The sequence below is a fragment of the Microtus pennsylvanicus genome, chromosome 5, assembly GCF_037038515.1.
Source record: "Microtus pennsylvanicus isolate mMicPen1 chromosome 5, mMicPen1.hap1, whole genome shotgun sequence".
Classification (NCBI taxonomy): domain Eukaryota; kingdom Metazoa; phylum Chordata; class Mammalia; order Rodentia; family Cricetidae; genus Microtus; species Microtus pennsylvanicus.
In genome coordinates, this window is record NC_134583.1 from 94,737,714 (window position 1) to 94,743,893 (window position 6,180).

Sequence of the window (6,180 nt, forward strand, 5' to 3'; positions counted from 1 at the left end):
CCCTGAACGTGGCTGACTAGGAGGGCTGACTGAGAAGCCAAGGACAATGACACTGGGTTTTGATTCTACTGCATGTAATGACTTTGTGGGAGCCTAGTCTGTTTGGATGCTCACCTTCCTAGTCCTGGATGGAGGGGGGAGGACCTTGAATTTCCCACAGGGCAGGGAACCCAGACTGCTCTTTGGACTGGAGAGGGAGGGGAAGGGGGATGGAGGGAGCAGAGTGAAATAGAAGGAGGGGGAGGAGGTGGAAATTTTTAATTAAATGATAAAAATAAATTTTAAAAAAGAAGCTTGGAAGAGTCATGTTGAGGGACGGTCTAGAGAAGGTGGGCAGTTGATATGATTAGAATACACTACATACATATATGGAATTATCAAATAATATGTAAGGTAAAATTATATTGACATAAAAATTAGAAATAGAAATTAGAATAAAATGTCTAATTTAACTTAAAAGAAAAAATAAAGCTACAATGGCAATCACTTTTAGCACTGTTTTATCTACCTTTCTATTGCCATGACAAAATAACACTACCAAAACAACTTACAGAAGAAAGAGTTTATCCAAAACTTAAGAGTTTCAGAAGGTGAATCGAGGAGATTCATGATAGAGAGCATGGAATCCGGCAGCCATGGTGCTAGAGAAGTAGCTGAGAGCTTACATCCTGATTGGCAAGTAGGAGGTAGACAGAGAACTAACTGGGAAGGACTCAAGCTTTTGAAACCTTAAAGCCTGCCCCAGTGACACACCACTTCAACAAACCACACCTCCTAATCTTTCCCAAAGAGTTTTATCCAACTGGGGACCAAGTATTCAAATATGTTAGCCTCAGAGGGCCATTCTCATTCAAATCACCAAACTCTTTAACTTGTTTTTAAGATTTGCAGCAATCCACTTCATAACATCTGTTATTGAGGAAAGAACTGGCATGGTGGTCATACCACCCTGAATGCACCTGCTCCCCTTTGATCTTGGATACCAAGCAGGGCTGACCTTTTAGTACTTAGATCAGAAGAAAGGGGTGATGAATTGAGTTATCCTCTTCATTATTGGAAAGATGTACATTTCTGTGGCTTCTAGTTGTTGGCATAAGAGGCCATGTTTTGACAGGAAGAAGTTCTGCTTAGGTCAGTAGATTTCCCAGAGTTTCACTTAAATTCAGGGAAGAGAGAGATAGATGATTCATTTTCATGAACTCCAAATCACATATTAGCAACACATTGGCATTTCCTTCTATTATGAAGACATATATATATGATTACAGTACATTAGCATTCCTGCTGGCTGCACCCTTAATGCTGACAATATAATTTTATGTCTGATTTCTTTTGCTGAGGGTAAACTGAAACATCACCTTTTCTTAAATATTTAATGTAATAACATAATAATTTAATAAATAGTTGTACTCACTACTAGACTTTGCCATTAGATATTTGTTAGCTGTGGAGTTAATCATCATTGCAACTTAAGTAAAGTGTATTTCAGTACCAGTTTGTTTTCTCCATAATCCATATGTTTAATTTACTTAGCAGTCCATCACTTATCCTGAAGAGGGGTCCAGAGGCCTCACAAGATTACCAAAGAGTTCACTGGATACAGTTACTTAATAGCTGAAATTTCAGGGAAGAAGAGCTCAGTGGCCAGCTCTTAATGATTGTAAACAAAATTTCAGGAAACAAACATAAATCAATATCACAAGAAAACACTCTAGGCTAGAGACATGGGTTAGTGATCAACAACACTTTCTGCTAAACCAGGAGAACTGGAGTTTGGATACAACACCCATGTCAGGTGGTTCTCAGATACCTGTAACTCTAACTCCAAGGGATGTGACACCCCCCACTGGCTCCTACAAGCACCCTCACACACATGTTATATACACTCACACAGATACAAACACATGTATATTCATACAATTAGAATAAAATGATTTTTAAAAATTCTTGGCAATCCAGCAAATGAGAAAAGGCCAAGTGTGTTTTTTTTCCCTAGAATTCTTTTCCAAAGCAACTTGGAATTTACAAGCTCTGTTTTGTACTCTGTAGGGACTGTAGGCATGCTGAGTTACTTATAAACGCAATGAGTTCCTCAAGTAACATGACCTATTCTCCTTACATAGTTTTCTAGTATAGTAAAAGCAGACAACATTACTGAGTAACATGTGGAGCAAAAGGTCAATTGCTGAGAGTGTTATGTCTGCTAAAGCTGCCTAAAGCTCTGACCTTGAGTCAGCATGAACACCTGGGAAATTGATCTCATGTATTTGTCTCTAGGGGAAACCAAATATTCATCTCCAGGGCAACCAGTTTGCTTTGAAAATGTTCTAAAGTCTAAAATTAGCTGTCTTTGTGAATGAGAATACTATTGTTTTTCTATGTAAGTTTGAGTAGTAAAACATCCTAGTATTAGTTATATTCATCAAAATTATACAGATTAAGCATAAATCATCCTTATGACCCCTCACAGCTATATGTGTGCCCAATAGATGGATTCTATACATGGGATAAACACACAAGCAGTGGGAACACACCCATAGCTCTTCTTAGGGAAGAAATGCAGTTCTTACAGAAGACGTGACGTGACACATGAGGGACATTATAGACAGGGAAAACTGGTGACTACAGTCAATCCTACACAGCTCTTCCAGGTGGGGCTCCCTATCAGAGAGTCATTCATCTGGTGGGCTGACCTTCTGGATACTAGTTGTCACCTCCTGTATGCCACCTACTGCCTTCTGAATGATAATGTCGGAGACACCCCCAATTCTACTGTTAGGAGTCCCACAAAAATCTCAAGCCAAGTTGTTTATAATTTATAATGCTGCTGACCCGGGGACAGCCCCACGAGGGGCAGCTGAGATTCATCCGAGGCTTTGGTGGGTCACCTGGCATATGGCCTGAGGTCTTGGCAGGAGACAGACAGATAGAAAAAGTCATACAGGGAGAGCTTGGGTATAGAGTTTATTAAGTGGGTTATGAAAGAAGGGAAGGGGGCAAAGGGAGAAGAGAAATGCTGTGGGAAAATGTTCTTGTACTTTGTAAATATTTGTGAGTTCTATTTTAATAAAATGCTGATTGGCCAGTAGCCAGGCAGGAAGTAAAGGTGGGGCAACTAGGCAGGGAATAGAGGCGGAGCAATGAGAACAGGAGAAATTTGGAAAGAGGAGAGCTCAGTCTGCCATCGTCACACAGATACAGAGGAAGCAAGATGAGAAAGCCTCACTGCTAAAGGAACAAAGCCACATGGCTAACACAGACAAAAATTACGGGCTAATGTACGATATAAGAAAGAGATAATAAGAAGTCTGAACAAATAGACCAACCAGTTTATATTTAATGTCACCCTCTCTGTATTTCTTTGGGACTTAACAACTATGGGACCAGGCAGGAAAGAAACCTCAGTCAAGAGTCAACAGAGGAAGAGAAGAGAGAAGCAAGGGTTGCCTCTCCAGAAGAAAGGCAGAAAGACACAGAAGGTGAGGGTAGAGAGTTGCTTGCCTTGGCAGAAGAAAAGGGTTGGCAGTGGTCAGGGCTTGTCTCTTAAAGGGACAGGGTACCAAGGTGACAGCCTCCCATCCCTAACCAATAAGCTATCTGCAATTAAGAGCCACTGGTAAAGAAAACATCTGCTTTCATCAATAGAATATCACTGGATATATTAACCACATATCAGGGCATTTCCCCACACCTACTAGTAGTTGCCTACCACAAAACAAACTCAATAGTTTTTTGTAGACATTTTGTCTCATTTTGCTTTGTTTTGGGAATGTTTTTTCTTATTGTTATTTTGATTGTGTATTTTGATTTCTGTTATTGTTGTTTTTTTGTTTTGTGTGTTTGTTCTGAGAAAGACGAGGAGCATAAAGTTTGTTAGGTATGAAGAGTCTAAAAAGAATAGAAGTAAGGAAAAATATGATCAAAATATATTGCCTGGAATTTTTTTCAATGTAAAGCAGCAAAAATAGAAATACAATACTTTTTAGAAATGTTTGCATGGAGATTAGTTTGTGGAATATAATGTTACTCTTTATAATTCCCATATTATTTGTGTATGGATACTCCACTCTGATAACAGAGTTTGTTACAAATACATTTTGTCTCAGTCTGCACCATTATAGCAGAAAACCAAAACCAGTAATTTATAATTAACAGTAATTTCTTGTCCCATATTTCTGGAGGCTTTGAAGTTAAAGATTAAAAAACCAAGTCAGTGTATTGGCTTTATACTTAATTATTTATCCCCCTTATCTCTGAAAAGCAAAGTAGGAGCAAGAAAATTCCAATGTCATGAAACATTTTAGCCTATAATTCAGTCCCTCAAACAAAATAAATCAAGACAAAAACCATTTTTTTATTCTATTTCATTCATCTTTCATTTTGTTCTTTGATTGATATTCTTGAATGTCCCATCTCTAAAAGCATAGACTATATATTCTACTTGACCTATGCTACTCTCAATGTTCTCCATTATGTTTTCAATTTTATTTATTGTGTTTCAGATACAGAATTTATTTGATTTTTTAAAATTTTTTCATTTCAATATGTCAATAAATATTTGTTTTAATTTTGGTTCAATTATTGTATTTCTACCTTATTTGAAATTTTTTTAAACAATAAACCTTTAGAAAACTCTAAATGTTCTTTGAACATCTTTAAAGCAGATATTTCAAATTTTTGGTCAGGTATCTTATGCATCTCACTCTAGTTATGAGTCACTAACACTTTATTTTGGGTACCTGTTGATATATGTTGATGGTCCCTCTATTGTCCTTGACAATCTTTTGCTTTTTGTAGATTTGAAGAGGTAGACACTTACTTCAATCTTTACATAAAGCACTTATTTGGCAGTGCACTTGAAGAGCAAGCCTACCTGGGGATCTGAACAATCTGGTGTAGACCTTGCACCTTGGGCTCACAGTGACTATAGTAGCACCCTGGTGTTGTCATAGTTTGGAATCGGTGATGTAATGGACTAATTTAGGGTCTGGTCCTCTCTGAGACAGAGAACCCAAAGGTATTTCTCTCCCTTAATCTCTTTTGTTTCACAGAGGTCGGCAGTCAGGGATGGGTTTGAGTTCTCCCCAGATGCCTAAGACAGGAACTTGCATGATTAGAATGCTTGTTTCTGAAGACAGGTACGTGTGGGTAAATGAAAGAGTATTTTCCTAAGCAGAGATGATATGATCATCTGCCCTGTTGAAGAGGCACAGGTTTTACTAAAATTAATACAAGGGATGGATTGTAGGGGCAGGATAATACAGGCCCATATTCCTACATTGTATGGCAGTCAGAATTCTTTGTGACCTGACAGGCACAATTTGCAACTCCCACACAGAAGGTGGTCACCTAGCCTTTTGATAGTGAGACAACCTGATGCCACCCTAATCAAGAGGTCAGCATATGCCAATGTCGTTCTGCTCCTTCTATTGTAATTTAGGAGGTCAGCTGGGGAAGAGGTGTTTTCAGTCTATGTGGCACAGTGAGCATGGGCATGGACTTGACAGCAAGCACAGCTATGGGCGTGACCTAGATCATTTCCCCTGCTACCTAGGAAACAGAATGCTAATGAGTTTCCCCCTCAGTTTATGATTGATATAAAAGCTGTTTGGATAATAAATGTGGGTAACCTTCTGGATTTAAATGAACCCTGAGACTCCCTCCTGATATTGTCGTGTGAACTGTATCTCATTTATTCCCACACCTCCACTCTGGTACAAGAAATGTTTTATGTCTGTGCTGGTCCCTGACAGTGTATGGATAAGAAACTCTAATTTTTTCAGAACTAAATTTACCCAACACTTCTGGCTTCCCTCTTGTTACTGCAGTAGGAAACTGGGAAAGGAAAGAATTGTAAACAGAGCTTAATAAACATGTTTACAGCATACAGAGGGAAATTCCACATAGGCGATGAGAAAATATTTTCTAGACAATCACAGATTCTTTCTAGTCCTAGTCAGCTGTTTTCCTGTGGGCCAAAAATAAATGATGCATGAGAAGCTGAGAGAGCATACACAATCAGGATCTCAGATTTGCAAAGTCATCTTCCTGGCACACATCTGTGGGGATACTGGAATGTTCTGACTCTCAAGACAGCCAAATTTTGGTTTCCAATTTTTTTTTAATGAAAACCAAAGTCCAGAGTACATCCTCAGTCTAAAGATTTCTGTAAAACATTTA